Source organism: Pleurodeles waltl, chromosome 5, assembly GCF_031143425.1.
Source record: "Pleurodeles waltl isolate 20211129_DDA chromosome 5, aPleWal1.hap1.20221129, whole genome shotgun sequence".
Lineage (NCBI taxonomy): Eukaryota > Metazoa > Chordata > Amphibia > Caudata > Salamandridae > Pleurodeles > Pleurodeles waltl.
This window is the reverse complement of record NC_090444.1, coordinates 1,312,021,356-1,312,038,886: the sequence shown is the minus strand read 5'-3', so window position 1 is coordinate 1,312,038,886 and position 17,531 is coordinate 1,312,021,356.

Here is a 17,531-nt window from a genome sequence, read left to right as displayed (position 1 = left end):
GTGAAATGCACAAGGGTGCTGTAAACTAACCCAGCCAGATGTGGATTGTAAGGCACAGAAGGATTTAAGTGCAGAGAAATGCTCACTTTCTGAAAGTGGAATTTCTAAAATAGTAATAGTAAATCCAACTTCACCAGTCAGCAGGATTTTGTATTACCATTCTGGCCATACTGAATATGACCTTGTTACTCCTTTTAGATCAGAATCTTCCACTCAAACAGTATATGAGGGTAGCTCTAATGTTAGCCTATGAAAGGAGCAGGCCTCACAGCAGTGTAAAACAAATTTAGGAGTTTTACACTACCAGGACATATAAACTACACAAGTACATGTCCTACCTTTTCCCTACATAGCACCCTGCCCCATGGGTTACCTAGGGCCTACCTTAGGGGTGGCATATGTAGAAAAAGGGGAGTCTAAGGCTTGGCAAGTACTTTTAAATGGCAAGTCGAATTGGCAGTGAAACTGCACACAGGTCTTGCAATGGCAGGCCTGAGACATGGTTAAGGGGCTGCTTATGTGGGTGGCACAATCAGTGCTGTAGGCCCACTAGTAGCATTTAATCTACAGGCCCTGGGCACAGGTAGTACACTTTTGTAGGGGCTTAAGTAAATTAAATAAGCCAATTGGGTATGAGCCAAAGTCACCATGTTTTAAGGGAGAGAGCATATGCACTTTAGCAGTGGTAAAGAGCGCAGCGTACTAAAACCAGCAAAAATAGTGTCAAAAAGTGGAGGGAGGCAAAAAGTTGAGGGTGACCACCCTAAGGCTGTCAGATCTAATATATATTATATATAGGTTAAAGTAACATTATAGTTAAGTGTGATAGAAAGATCTGTTTTTGGTTAGTTAAAAAAAATGTTTCATGGAGATTCGCCAAACTGTGCCAAAGTTATTAGCAACACAAAAATGCTTTTCCTGTGGTATTATTTTCACTTTGCCTGTCATTTCATAGTCTCCCTCCTATTTGCCCACTGGTGGAATGTTGCATTCTGTCTTTTGTTGTAGTGGGTGTATCATAGGGGACCCTGCTGTTCTTTTGTCAACGGGAAGAAACAACATAAGCATGTATACATGCACACTGACTTTCACACCTATACACAGACATATTTAGAAGCCAAAATTTGTTAACATGCAAGTGAGAGGACTACACTCTTATACTTCAGAATTGATGTTGGCGGGGCCATAAGCTCCCTCGGGTGGACCTGGCCTTCACTCTAGGACTGGGCCTACTGAGCATGTTTATATGCAAGTATCAGTGAAACAGAGTCCTTTTATTGTAGATGTAATTCATGAGATTGCACATTATGTGATATGGTATTGTATCTGTGGAAATATGTTCAATGAACACTGTTTATGGTGAGGCGGTGAAGATTGTATGACAACTGTATGATGATGGTAAGGGTGATAGGTGAAGTTAAACTTTTCCCATAACTCTGACAACTGCCATGAGAGGTGGAAAGAAAAAGTCAGTGAGAAACTGATATGTTAGTTAAGCAAGTGTGTATAAATATTTGTCATAGTTTAAAAAGGATATGTCCGGTGAGAGTTAAGCATGAATGGGGTGGTTAAGGTCTTGCCATTTTTGTAGGTATTCTGTTCTACTGTCACCACAACTGTATCGGTTTGATGGAGCATTTCAGGTATGCTCTAAACGAGGTTGGTAAATCTTTTCACTCCAGCAAGGGGTAAGAGCTGTTAACATAACAATCAATCAACATGTTTTTACAGTATGACCAATTTGGCCACACAATAAAAACTCAAATCATAAATGAAGTTAAAGAGTTTATAACAAAACTACACTCAGGTTAATGTAAACAATTCTCAAAAACAGGCTGTAGAGGTATACTAACACCATTTGGTGTCCAAACCTCTGAAAGAAACAGAATCTAATTAACAGTAAACAAACTAAACACGCAATACCTGCTATACAAAACAACAACACTGTGATCCTAATCAAATAAACATTGTCCAATAAGTCCAACCATTAGAGCAAACTGAAGTAATCCAAATAGTTAAGCAATGGGAATCCCTCAAAACCAAAGTCACTAATTGTCAAGTGCATGCTCCTAAACATAGGGACAGGAAGGAAAAAAGTAAAGGGCAACTAGAAGTTGGAAAAATAATATCAGAGGCAAAACAGAGCTGCTAATGGTTGGCAGAAAGTAGGTAAAAAGGGAAGGTGTCAGCATATCATAAGCTAGGTCAAATGTTTTCTCATGGGTCAAGGGAAAATCCTCATAGCAAAGCATTTGGGACAATGCGGGGCAAGGGCAAAGATATCTGTACCTCTCAAAGTCCAAGGAGATCTTATCTAACCTAACTGAAATTGAATAGCTAAAGTCCAAAGTAAACTGATTTGCTCTTTGCTAATGCCTATGGATCAGAATATTTAATTGTCCAATCCTCTCATATCACACCACAGACATCTGAAACATGGCTAAAAGTTCCCAAGACCATTCTGGGAAGGTATCCGTCCTTGGTGTCCTGTATGACTTTGAAAGATACTGAATAGAGCTAGTCTTCTGGATGTACCTTCTTCACAGTTAATTTCTTAGGCTCTCTTAAAAAAACAATAGTACATCTATTTGCAAATAGTATTTTATGTGAACTCCATCGGGAAAGAAATGTTAGCTAAAAGAAAAACAGTTTTCCCACATCTCAGAGACTTGCCTAGCAGGTCTAACATGGCTTCACTAAGAGAAAATTAAAAGGCATGCATTATTCAGATTAGTCAGGCATATAGACCTCTCAATTATAAAACTGAAAACAATTTGTCTAAACACCATGCTACAATAAAGTGCAAAATGAAGTAACTTCGTTAATACATGTCAGTAAAAATGATGGCCAACTACATTTTTTTAACATTAACCTATGACATTTAGTGCAAATCTTTCATAAAAATCATTGTTTCAAAGATAACTATTATGACATCAAAATAAATGATTATATTTCAATTAATATGGTTACGCCACACTCATTTAAATTACATACCTGTAACTTTACTAAATTCTGTGCCACTTGACAATTAGCTTGTTATCAATCCACAGAATATAATATCAATATGGTCACGTATAGATCAACATTGTGACGTCAAAGGCAACAGGCACATTTCAGATGCACCACTGTCAAACAAAACTGCCCTTTAAAAAAAAAAATCTGTGATTTTTTTTTGTTTTGTTTATACATACATTAATCTTCTAATGGCTCAGGTAAAGACTGCGGTGTTATTTGCCACCTCCCCCGCTTTGGCAAAGTGCAGTGGTGCTGTGCTGGGGGTAACTATCTTTTTCAAAGATTGTAATTAATGATCCTAATAAAAACATTTGTTCATTCAGGTTTCAGTATGTGAAGCTGTGCTCATATCCACACAGGATGAGTTGGCTCCCAAAGTTGCAGGTACAGTCCCCCAAAATATTGCTTCATCCTCTTTTTTTTGCTGCAGCATTCGTGTACTGGCCATCTTGAATTTGTGGATCTGGATTGTCAAATCCTTAGCTGGATTCTCTAATCTAGATTTGAGCATCTGGCTACAGGTTAAAAGGAAACCCCAGAGTCGACCCTCTGTGTACATTGTGGTGGGCGAAAGCAATGCTTAGTCAGTTTTGTCAGCTCTTCAGCTGCGAGCATTAATTACCCTAACGTAATTCCCAGATAGGTAATTACTAATATAATTACCCTTAAACTGATTACATTTCCCGGCCCCTGACTGCTCTCAGGAAAGGAATTTTCCCAGTAAAATGATGGTCCCTTACTAACAACCACTGTGCAGGACAATTAAAAATGAGGGCCTGAATTGTGAGAGAATGTCTTTGTGCAGAATGCCTGCCTGCTTTCATCACAATACTGAACATGCCCTGTTCAGTTCTCACAGTTAATTTTACCCAATTCTAGTAAGGTGAACTGTGAGAACGGAGAACTGAATGGACAGTTCAGTTATTGAGGAAAAGTGGGGAACAGACAAGACTGACACTGTGCTGTGTGAAAAAAAAATACTTTATTGAAGACAGATGCACCTAACAGTTACATACCGTAGGCCTTTGCCTTCACAAAACTAATGACCTCACTATACTATCACATACCTCTACACCTTCCCCTGCCCCTACTCTACCCTCGCCCTTCCCCGCCTCCTTTTTCGCAATCCTGAACTTCTTATTAACTGCGTGGTTGCTGACTTACAACTCCTCTCACCTGCCAATAACTGTAACTCTCATAACTTCAAGCTGAACATTGAACAACCTGGCTTATCCATTTGCAGACCAGTCTACCCTTCTCCTTTTATCTGGGCTGCCACTTTAAATACTAAAACTGTACAAATTAAGTGAACTGGACTCTGTCCCCACCACCCAGAAAAAAACAAACCAACTGTGCAAACAATCCTCAATATGCAACAGGTATAGCTCCATGTACATAAAGGACAGATGGACACTTTTTTTCCTTGGCAAAACTTTAATCTCCTTGTTAATCTTTTTTTGCGCCCTTTCAATAGTCCCAGGTTTCTGCACCTCGCCACACCGGACTCGGAACAAAAGCGGTCCAAACCACATAGAAACCTGACTACAACTGCAGGATTTCCCAAAGATCTCTTTTTATGCCCTTCGTCAACTGGAGACCTTTTCTTGCTACAAGGTCATTTTTCCCCAAATGAATCAAAAACAAATCAGGACACCGCCTCTTCATTATCCACCCATTCAAGGTTGTTAACAGACCATTTCATACCCCCTTTCCTATGCCATTGCAAGCTCAGATTTCACCCCTGCGATCCTTTCTGTGCTTGTCTGCTTCCCCATTTGATGACGAAGTGCTTCACCAAACAAATCAACATCACTGGGTTTTCTGGACTTGCCACTGAACCTGAAAATAACAAAAACAAATAAAATCACTAAACAACGTAGCTATACTTCATCTTCATTTTTGGGCACATAGCATTGTACACATTCCAAAACCCACCTCCCTGCCTTCATTATACGCTCCTTACTCCAGCCCATCTACCCTGCCTCTGTAGCTAAGCCAGTGCAGAAAGAATGTGTGCCAAAATCTGCAGCATCAAGGCCCAACACAGCTACTGCCCGGCGAAGAATAAATAATAATTGAAAGACTGTGACTGGTTTCTGGCCCTCATGCATGAGGACCTAATGGGATCGTCACCCTCTGAAATGAGAATCTCCTACCCCACTTTACGGGGCAAAGGGGCCTTACCGGGTATGGCCATAAAAGCACGCTTACCCCATCCAGTCTGATCAGTCTTTGACTTTCCAAGCCAAATCCACAGTTTCTGTCCCCCCAAGTCGATGTCACCCCAGCAAATCACTTGCCTACCGTTCCCTCCCAAGAGTTCTGAGACCCTAGAGGCCCCGAAAAACATCCATACCATCAAAGTGCTGAAAAGCATGATTTCAAGACAGACCGAACCCAATTTGGGCACCAATTCTGCCAGTGTCTTTAACAACACTGGCCTCCTCACCCTCCTTTTATGTCCCACCTCTCTAGCCCACCTCAAGCATCCTGGTCCCCAAGTCTCTGGCTTAAGGAGGATACCCCAAAGGAGCTTCCCCATGAAGGCGATGCCCACCAGCTTCCCTGCTATTGCAACCCTAGATTGGAACTTCTCAATAAGTATCAAAATAAACTGGACTACATCCTCCACTCTCTCCCATTCCTGCCACCGCCTACATGCCCAGCTCAGTAAGAATTCACTCCATGCTTGCAAGTAGGCTCACTGCGTGGGGATGGCCAATGAGTTTGTCAATAGCTGCAGCATCTTTTGTCTCCTATGGTCCACCAATTTTGAGGCAGACACTTCCATCAACTCGACGTCCGAGGCCAGCCTAAGGAAACGCTTCCATTGTGAACGAGGAAAGGCATCCGGAATGTTATTGTCCACACCAGGAACATGCCTCACCCTAAATGCAATTTCATGTCTGAGACACAAGAGGACAAATGCCTGGAGCAGCTTGGAAACTTGCTAATCTCTTGCCGACTGGCGGTTAACCACATACACCACCGCCATGTTGTCAATCCTGAAAAGCACTTACTTATGGGCCAACTCCTGCCCCCAGAGTAGCAGTGCCACCACCAGCGGAAAGAATTAGGAAAAGGCAATAATCCTCCCTCCCCTTTTCCAGTTCGCTGGCTACTCCTGCGTGGACCACCAGCTCTGCCAGAAGACACCAAAACCTACCCCTACTGCCGCATCCGAAAAATCAGTTTATCCCATTCCTGCTCCTCCCACGGCCTTGAAGGGACCCAGTTGAAGGCTGTCTCCACATCATGAGGTCCTCCTTCACCCTGCAGTCAAAAGCACATGATGGAGTGGCAAGGTCCCTCCTGTCAAAGACAAACCCAGTCGCCTGCAGAACATCCGTCCCGTCCACACCACGCTACATGCAAAGTTCAAATGTCCAAACAAAACCTGAATGTCCCGTACTCTCAGCTTCTGCCTACCCAACATTTTGCTCAACAACCTCAACATTGCTTTTGTCTTGTCACCAGGCAGGTGGACCTCCATCCTCATTGAGTCAATTTCAATCCCCAAAAATGACATCGTTGTACTGGGGCCCATTGTTTTTTCAGAGGCCAAAGGGACCCACAGCTCCTCCATAATTATCTGAAATTGTTCTAAAGCTCTGACACTGCAGCGAGTCTGGCTGCCCCTTCATGAAGAAGACATCTAAATAGTGCATCACCAGCTCATGTCCTGACCACACAGAAAATACCCACTGCAGAAATGTACTGAAGCACTCAAAGAATGCACACAATATGGAACTACCCATTGGCAGTGCTTTGTCCACATACCAAGCGCCTTCAAATTGAATGCCCAAAAGTGTAAAGTCGTCAGGGTGTACCTGCAGCAAATGGAAAGCGGACTTACTGTCGCTCTTTGTCATCAGAGCCCCCTGTCCGACCTGCTCCACCAGATGATAAGCTGCATCATCTGATGCATATGTTACTGGTACCTGTTCTTCAGGAATTAAATCATTGACTGAATTCCCTTCCGGCCAAGAGAATTGTTGAATCAGGTGAAACTGTCCATGCTCATTCTTAGTCTCCACCCCTACAGGAGACATTATCAGATTTGGCAATGGCCAATCTGAAAAAGGGCCTGCCATGCGTCCTTCTCTCACTTCCTTACTCAACTTGTGCCATACCACCTGCCTGTGTGTTTCTGACGATCTGAGATTGTCCACCCAACGTCTCCCCTTAGGTCCTGTGTCCCCTAATCAGAACCCCCACATTAACCCCACCTGAAGCAGTGCTTCTTCATCAGCTTTGTCGTACCATCCAAGCCAGAAAATAAGCCTATCCCGATTAACTTGCATAGGAGCTCTTCCCCCCTCTGGGAAGAGGTGGGGTTAAATTGCTGTGCCTCGAAGTTACCTACATGTGAATGTTCTTGACTCCATGACCCCCCTGCACTGTTCCCTCTCCACAGCAATCAATGAGGGCGTGCCGACCTGAGCATTCATGGCTAAAATGGCAATATTCTCTTGTGCAGAGAACCGTGTGTAGGAAGTTGTCTCTGTATGTGCTATTTCAAAGTAAGCAATAGCATGCACAGAGTCCAAGGGTTCCCCTTAGAGGTAAAATAGTGGAAAAAAGAGATAATACTAATGCTCTATTTTGTGGTAGTGTGGTCGAGCAGTAGGCTTATCCAAGGAGTAGTGTTAAGCATTTGTTGTACATACACATAGACAATAAATGAGGTACACACACTCAGAGACAAATCCAGCCAATAGGTTTTGTTATAGAAAAATATCTTTTCTTAGTTTATTTTAAGAACCACAGGTTAAAATTTTACATGTAATAGCTCTTTTGAAAGGTATTGCAGGTAAGTACTCTAGGAACCTTGAATCGTTACTTTAGCATGTATACTTTTTGCATAAAACATAATAAGCTGTTTTAAAAGTGGACACAGTGCAATTTTCACAGTTCCTGGGGGAGGTAAGTTATTGTTAGTTTTCACAGGTAAGTAAGTCACTTACAGGTTTGAGTTTTTGGTCCAAGGTAGCCCACCGTTGGGGGGTTCAGAGCAACCCCAAAGTTATCACACCAGCAGCTCAGGGCCGGTCAGGTGCAAAGGTCAACGAGGTGCCCAAAACACATAGGCTATAATGGAGAGAAGGGGGTGCCCCGGTTCCAGTCTGCCAGCAGGTAAGTACCCGCGTCTTCGGAGGGCAGACCAGGGGGGTTTTGTAGGGCACCGGGGGGGACACAAAGTAGCACAGAAAGTACACCCTCAGCAGCGCGGGGGCGGCCGGGTGCAGTGTGCAAACACGCGTCGGGTTTCCTTCAGGTTTCAATGGGAGACCAAGGGGTCTCTTCAGCGATGCAGGCAGGCAAGGGGGGGGCTCCTCGGGGTAGCCACCACCTGGGCAAGGGAGAGGGCCTCCTGGGGGTCACTCCTGCACAGAAGTTCAGTTTCTTTAGGGGCTGGGGGCTGCGGGTGCAGGGTCTTTTCCAGCCGTCGGGAAATGGAGTTCAGACAGTCGCGGTCAGGGGGAGCCTGGGGATTCCCTCTGCAGGCGTCGCTGTGGGGGCTCAGGGGGGACAACTTTGGTTACTCACAGTCGTAGAGTCGCCGGAGGGTCCTCCCTGAGTTGGTTGTTCTCCACCAGTCGAGTCGGGGTCGCCGGGTGCAGTGTTGCAAGTCTCACGCTTCTTGCGGGGAGTTGCAGGGGTCTTTAAATCTGCTCCTTGTAACAAAGTTGCAGTTCTTTTGGAGCAGTGCCGCTGTCCTCGGGAGTTTCTTGTCTTTTTCGAAGCAGGGCAGTCCTCAGAGGATTCAGAGGTCGCTGGTCCCTTGGAAAGCGTCGCTGGAGCAGGTTTCTTTGGAAGGCAGGAGACAGGCCGGTAAGTCTGGGGCCAAGGCAGTTGGTGTCTTCTGTTCTTCCTCTGCAGGGGTTTGTCAGCTCGGCAGTCCTTCTTCTTGTAGTTGCAGGAATCTAACTCTTTAGGTTCAGGGAAGCCCTTAAATACTAAATTTAAGGGCGTGTTTAGGTCTGGGGGGTTAGTAGCCAATGGCTACTAGCCCTGAGGGTGGGTACACCCTCTTTGTGCCTCCTCCCAAGGGGAGGGGGTCACATCCCTAATCCTATTGGGGGAATCCTCCATCTGCAAGATGGAGGATTTCTAAAAGTTAGAGTCACCTCAGCTCAGGACACCTTAGGGGCTGTCCTGACTGGCCAGTGACTCCTCCTTGTTATTCTCATTATTTTCTCCGGCCTTGCCGCCAAAAGTGGGGGCCGGGGCCGGAGGGGGCGGGCAACTCCACTAGCTGGAGTGTCCTGCGGTGCTGTGACAAAGGGGTGAGCCTTTGAGGCTCACCGCCAGGTGTTACAGCTCCTGCCTGGGGGAGGTGTTAGCATCTCCAACCAGTGCAGGTTTTGTTACTGGCCTCAGAGTGACAAAGGCACTCTCCCCATGGGGCCAGCAACATGTCTCTAGTGTGGCAGGCTGCTGGAACCAGTCAGCCTACACAGATAGTCGGTTAAGTTTCAGGGGGCAAATCTAAGGTGCCCTCTGTGGTGTATTTTACAATAAAATGTACACTGGCATCAGTGTGCATTTATTGTGCTGAGAAGTTTGATACCAAACTTCCCAGTTTTCAGTGTAGCCATTATGGTGCTGTGGAGTTCGTGTTTGACAGACTCCCAGACCATATACTCTTATGGCTACCCTGCACTTACAATGTCTAAGGTTTTGCTTAGACACTGTAGGGGCACAGTGCTCATGCACTGGTGCCCTCACCTATGGTATAGTGCACCCTGCCTTAGGGCTGTAAGGCCTGCTAGAGGGGTGTCTTACCTATACTGCATAGGCAGTGAGAGGCTGGCATGGCACCCTGAGGGGAGTGCCATGTCGACTTACTCAGTTTGTTCTCACTAGCACACACAAGCTGGTAAGCAGTGTGTCTGTGCTGAGTGAGGGGTCTCTAGGGTGGCATAATACATGCTGCAGCCCTTAGAGACCTTCCCTGGCATCAGGGCCCTTGGTACCAGAGGTACCAGTTACAAGGGACTTATCTGGAGGCCAGGGTGTGCCAATTGTGGAATCAATGGTACATTTTAGGTGAAAGAACACTGGTGCTGGGGCCTGGTTAGCAGGGTCCCAGCACACTTCTCAGTCAAGTCAGCATCAGTATGAGGCAAAAAGTGGGGGATAACTGCAACAGGGAGCCATTTCTTTACACCGTGTTAAAGTCTCAGTATGTCCCGCTGTGTACACACTGCTCCCTTGACTTGTGCTCTGTCCTTCGGCTGCAGAACCCACCCTCCTTCAAGTGGGATGCTCCTGAAAGGGGCAATAGACTATGGGCAAGCCACTGGAAGTATATACAGTCTTTCCAAATTTTGCAGGGCCCCTGGTATGCTGCTAGAGATCTGTGCCAATTTCCCCCCCCCCTCATTGCACCTCAGGATCCACTGCCATATGGGCATGAAACTCCTCATCATATTGAATCCAGGCGTAACCCCCATAATTTAATTGTGCCTTTCTAATTATGTCCATATATTTCAGCAATGCCACCGACTTCTCTGGGTACTTTTCGCAGTAAATTATGGCAAATATTAAGAAAGCCACCATCCATTTTTCTATGATCACCGGCACTTTGGGACACTTTGACAGTTCATCCTCCTCCTCTTTTGAACCCTCCTTTGTTTTGAGCTCTCTGTGGAGTGGCTTTCACATTTCAATGTACTACCCCTACCATATCTTTTCTTTAGTTAATAACATCAAATGTGCCCCCAAGGGCTTCGACACTCCAATGTATGAAAGATTCTTAAACTTGACATTCTTTCTTGCAACTCTGTCTGCCTTGTCCTCCTTCCCTTCCCCGTCTTTTGTCACCTGTGACCCCTTTTGTTGTCAACCATACCCCTCCTTAGCCACACAGTTGTCTTTAACTTGCGTTGTCCTTGCCCCATCAAGTCCTATTTCATCTGTCCCCACCCCCATGTCCGCCAAATACCGGCCCCAGCCAAAGGCGCGAGCTGCACATTCCTTACTCCATTCCATGGCCTCTAATGCCACTGAAATCATTGCCTTCTTATCCCCTGTGTAATCTTACTTGGCGTCAAGGTCTGTGGCCGCTCGTGACTCTGCTGCCTTGCCAGTGACTGGACCTTGTGTACACCCCTATGTCTGTCATCCCATCTAGAAATGATTTGGTCCTTCAATACATAAAAAACACCCCCTCCCTGTTGTCCCTACCCCACCATTCCGTCTCATGCATCAACTGTGGTGCTTCCTCCTCACATACCTCGCCCTCTTCCAAACTGTCTTCTACTTCCTCATGTTCCAGCACCGTGTGACCACTTCAAAACTACTCACAGCCCAAGAAGAGCCAAGCTGCTCCACGCATTGAAAGCTCACCTGTGGTGGTCCAGTTGCCGTCGGAGGGTGCTGATGGGCCGTAACCTGCCCACTCTCCCTCCCTGCTGCTGAACATTTGTCGATGTGACTGACCTGGGACGTCAGAGGCCACCTTAAGTCTACTTTACCAGGCAGCATTTGTGCTGATGCTGCACTGCCGTATGTATAACAATAAGTAAAGTGAAAGAGGTGGAGAATGCCAACAGGTGCTCGCACATCAGCAACAGGTATACCAGCTGTGAGATCAGAAAGTAGTCATTTATCTGAACAATATAGTAGTGGGAGCCAGGCTAGCCAAAAAAACTGCCACCACAGGTGTCGGAGGGCCACACACTAAGGAGTGGGTGGTTGCCTATATACCAAATGAAGAGTGGCCAGGGCACACCCGTATTGTAGATCCAGATAATGTTCAGGAATTAAGTAGATGTCCGGTCTGGGAAGATGATGTATAGGAATTTATTATAGATGCAAGTAGGTAGTTAGAGTCTCAATCACAAAGACTGCGTTGTACAAAATGTCCATGTATCCAGAACAGCCAGATGGTAATAAATGGTCAGAGTTACAATAGGATGATCACATGTAACAATAAGTCCATACAGCAAAACAGCCAACACGTGTTTCATCTTCAAGACTTTGTCAAGGCTTCCGATGTGTACAACATATATATAAGTACGGCCGACCCGACCGGCACGGGTGGTTTTTCCAAGAACTTCGAGGCTTATCAGGGCCAGCACTCATCTCTCCAGTACTATTTGACTTCTTCTAGAGATTCATGACCACCAGCAGTACGTTATATGCTTCAACCGTACTTATATATACGTTGTACACATCGGAAGCCTTGACAAAGTCTTGAAGACGAAACACGTGTTGGCTGTATTGCTGTATGGACTTATTGTTACATGTGATCATCCTATTGTAACTCTGACCATTTATTACCATCTGGCTGTTCTGGATATATGGACATTTTGTACAACGCAGTCTTTATGATTGAGACTCTAACTACCTACTTGCATCTATAATAAATTCCTATACATCATCTTCCCAGACCGGACATCTACTTAATTCCTGAACATTATCTGGATCTACAATACGGGTGTGCCCTGGCCACTCTTCTTTTGGTATTTATAACAATGCTCATCCTCTGGTGGTCCAGCTGGCTGCCCAGGGCCCTGCCTTCTCTTTGGGCAAGGGATCATATGCTACTCCGGGCCCCCCTCCATGCTCCTCCTGCTGCTATGCGTCGGCTCCTGCAAAATACAACATAGGTCCAATATGCGGGTCTCACCACTACTCTCCCCTCCTCCACCCCCAAGCTCATGGCTCCTTACACTGGTGCTCCTGTACTGCCATTCCAATGTAAGATCCCCTCGCAGTCCTACTATGAACCTTTCCCAGGGACTTACACCGAAGGAATTCTTCCTCCACTGTCTCCACCCTCAAATCCTCCTGCTTCACCCTCTGACTCACTTTGTCCCTCCCCGTGGCTCCACTGGAGCAAGGCTGCCACCAATGCCGAAGCTGGACCCCATGCCTCACACTCTGCACCTCCCTTCTTTACCCCTACCCTCAAGTCTAGCAAGCTAGAGAACAAGTCCAACTCCTTGCCCCCGCAGACACCACCTTACTGGTGTCTTCCTCCTCTCGTGCTCCATATTGACACTGCTGGCCTCCCTGAGATATTGCCTCCTCCCAGCTGAGTCTGCCCAGCAAAGATCTGCCCTTCCACTTCTCCCACCCTGACTTTACCCATTGTGCCCCCTCCCCTTACTATCTTCCAAGGGGCTCTCTCCCCACTCCCACCTCCCTGGCTCTAGCCTCTACGGGTTGAGCCCTTTGCATTCCGCAAGGCCCCACCCCTCATCCCACTCCCTCCCTCTCATTTATTCCTTTAATGTATTGCTCCAGCCGCTTCTCAGCCCGATTTCTCATCCATTTACCCCTTGTCCCTCTCAAGGCCTCCCCCGTATCCAGCAACACCTCTGGTAAGACCAGCCCCCCCGCAGCTGCGGGTGCTCACCGCTGACACAATGTCTTCAGGTCGTGGTGGCGAACATGCGTACACTGCTCCCGCAACCCCAACAGCTGTGTGCTGTGATGGACATGCTGAAGGGAGCACACCTTCGGCCAGTAGGTCAAGCCTAACGGCCTCTTCGATCAGGTGCATGACATGACTTACTTTATCTTCCCCGCCATCCGATAAGCATGCTCAACTGCTGCTACTCTGCACCCTGACTCCATCAAACACTATTATTGCCGGGAAAATGAACTAAGAACAGTTTGTAAGGGGCCCCACAGCTCCTATGCCAGCTACTGTGTCACCCAATTAAAATGGTGGCATACCATACAAAATGTCGGGTTATATGCCCGCAAATCCTGCCATAGCCCACATAGCCCAAAGTAGCCCAAGCAGCATCTGGGCTGCTCCATTTCCCAAAAGCCTCCCCGGGTCAGTCCCCCCCTCACCTCCCCTCCCCCACAAAGCCCCATTTTGCTCATAGTTCACAATTTGTGTTAGCTCTAGTAGGCCGAAAATCATGAATTTGAACCAGGTTTGGTTCTGCTTACTGTTAAATGAAAAGAACTAAGTGCTTGTATATATTTCTGGCATTTCTTGTTGGTCCTTCCATTCTTCCAGATCCAACAAATATACTGTTTACTATCACATTACTCATTAACCAAGTAAAGCAAAGCACCCACATGCATCACAAAAGACAAAAGACAATTCTGCTGGATGCTAGTGTATTCTTCTTCAAGGTTGCTAGCAAAGGAACACCCTTCAGAGCATATGTTAACTCCCAGGAAGATAAGAATTATTGTCATTTTGCCGTAATACCCTACTTTTGAATGACTTGGAGGAAAAGGGAATGCTTCCTACTGCCTCAGATGTTCAAAAGGTGCCCGTTGTCTATTCTACATAATCTAGTACTAGAATTGAGTCCTGTCTCCCACATGCACTTTTATAGCTCAACTGAGCTCTACTAGCCTCAGTTTGTGTCCCCAACAGAGTACACCTCCCAAGAAATACCCAGATTACCCTGTAGTCAACTCAGTGTGGAAACGCTCTGCTTGTGTACACTTCTGACTCAGGAGGCTCAGGAGAATCGCATTTTCCTGGTGTTCCCCAAAGTAATTCAAGGCTACTTTTTCGCCTAACCACTGATATTGGTACCACACCCCTCCGGAAGCTCATCAAGAAGATCAAAGCAGAGGGACACACCATAGAAAATTATGTAGCAGTTGAAGTCTTGGATTAATTTATATTAGATGCTGGAGAAGTTGCATGTCTTGAGAAATACCTGAGCCACACACCAGAGAACTGGTCTATTCTATTGGTATGTGACAAAGCCATGAACCCAGGCAAGGTAACCAGAGATAGGCCAGACTAAGTTTAAGTTAACCTTTACTTGAAAAAACTATGGGAATCAGCAACTCAGCACCAAAGTTCAGTGAAATCATAATACATCTGAATGACCTAAAATTACATCATCCTAAAAACTATAAGACACAAATGTCAGCAATTACAAATGAAAAATGTTGGGTGCATTAACATGAAAATAAACCTTTGTGTGCAAACATAGCAGTGCAGTGTAAAATCCTACCAATTCTTTGCATCTGATATCAATAACTAGTTGAGCCAGCTTTTGTACTGAGCCCTTAAAGATAGTGTGCCTCACACCTTACCTAGAGAATCCTCACTATACCAGACAAACTACCCACAGACAGCATTATTTTGTTTCTAGAAATGGGGCACCGTGAACTTGATGATGCATCTCAATCCTGACTTGCACTTTGGTCCTAAAACAGCCAAGTAAATTCAGTACATCCTGTTATACATCCTGTTATAAAGCCTATTGCTCAGGGAACCCACCCAGGGGGATCTTATAAGCCTTAAGACAAGTTATATATATATATATATAAAGTATTTGTGAAGTATAAATTCAGGTTCTCCTTTGGACCCAGCTCCTCCAGCTGTTTTAGTTCAAGGTTTAGATGTAATAGTGCTGATTTTAACTAATACTTTTAATGATTCTTTCATAGTTGGGAGTCTCCCCCAAATTTGGAAACACGCTATTATTAAACCTCTACTGAAAAAACCTAAGCTAGATGCATCTCTACTAAGCAATTATAGACCTATTGCCCTTCTTCCTATAGCATATAAATAGCGGAAAAGCATGTTAACAAACACATTTCTGGTTGTTTAGAAGAAAACAAGCTCCTGCATCCCACTCAGATGGGTTTCAGACCTCAACATAGCATGGAAACTGCCCTTTTAGTAGTGACAGAAGAAACCCGACAACAATTAGATACTGGTGGCTATGCAGCAATCATTCTATTAGACGTCATTGCAGCATTTGACACAGTTGATCACAAAACCCTTCTCCAAAGAATTGACCAAGTGGGATTTGAAGCTGGCATTCTTAACTGGTTTTCCTCCTTCTTAGAAGGGAGGTCATTTCAGGTTTTGGACAGGTCTTTCTCTTCTGATACCCATTCCGTCAACTGTGGGGTCCCCCAGGGCTCCTCTCTGAGCCACACTCCTTTTAACATCTATATGTCGCCCTTGGCTAAAATCATGGAACCCTATGGCCTCTTGCTGATATCTTATGCCAATGATACCCAATTGGTTTACTCTTTTAGCACCAATGTAAACTCTGATCAAGAAGCACTATCCTCCTGTCTTACAGACATCGCTAACTGGATGTCAGATAGTAAGCTCAAGCTAAACGATGAAAAAACTGAAGTAATGTTGGTTGGGAATTTTTCCCTACTTAAATCTCCCATTTCCATTCCAGAAGAATTGGAAAGATTGCCCCCCACCAAAGAAAACTATAAAAAGCCTAGGAGTATGGCTGGACTCCCATCTATCGATGGAACAGCATGCAAAAAAATTAGCGGCTTCTTGATTCAATCGAATAAAAATTCTTAGAAAAATTCTTACATCTCTCCCTTTTCTTGCCAAAAGACTTATTATTCAAGCCCTTATATTATCCCGTCTAGACTATGGGAATGTTCTGTTCCTGAGCTCTCCTATCTGTGTATTAAGGAGACTGCAGATACTGCAGAATGCAGCAGCCCGGCTGCTCATGGCCAGAACTCCATCTGCCAAACCAGCGTTGGCCTCTCTCCATTGGCTTCCTGTCCAACAAAGGATTGACTTTAAGGCTCTGTGTATGGTACATCAAGCTCTTCATAATAGAAGTCCTTCCTATATCAGGGATATGATTACACCCCTCACACCCGGAGAGCCCTTAGATCCTCATCTGCAGATTTAGTCAAAATCTGCTGCTTTAAAAAAACACGGGGAGGTAGGTGCTTTACATTCAAAGCAGCAAACTTATGGAATTCCCTCCCCCAGTTACTTCAATTGGATAACTCAGAACTTTCCTTTCGAGGTAAATTGAAGACTTTACTCTTTCCAGCATAAACCCTCACTGTGATGCCCTCATCCTCTTTCAACGCTGGGAGCCTTTCGGGTACCCATGCACTTTATAACTCTATTAAACTAAACTAAACTAAACTAAACTAATATACATGGATTCTCTTCAAAGAAAACAAGAACTGTCAGGTGTCTCTCGTTTCCCACAACAGGTATGCTCATATAGATAGTGTTAGAAGTCAAACAAACCTATTAGAGTTCTGGAAGGGGAGTATTTTATATAGAAACATCCCCAACCTGGATCTTAGACACACTAGACACACACAGATTTCTGAAATAATATGGCAATCTTGTACACACTGTTAACATTACCATACAAAAACATATTAGTTTTCTGGGCTCTAAGCCTGACAAAACAAACACACATATACACCCCTACACGTGTCACCATCCTTGTGGGGACTATGGCCCTCATTACAACCCTGGTGGTCGGTGATTAAGCGGGGGTAATACCGCCAATAGGCCGGCGGTCACAAAAATGGAATTATGACCACGGCAGACACCGGTCAAACAGACCGCAACTTTAACACACCGACCGCCACGGCAGTAGCAACAAGCACTGCGGTGGTAACCACCAATAGCCAGGCGGAAGACGTACCGCCCACACTATTACAGTAGGTCTATCCTCCACCTTTTCCGGGGCGGTACCAACGACATCAAAAGCACAGTGGAAACAGTACACAGAAGGCAAAGGACTCACCCCTGGAGACACAAGAAGAACCAC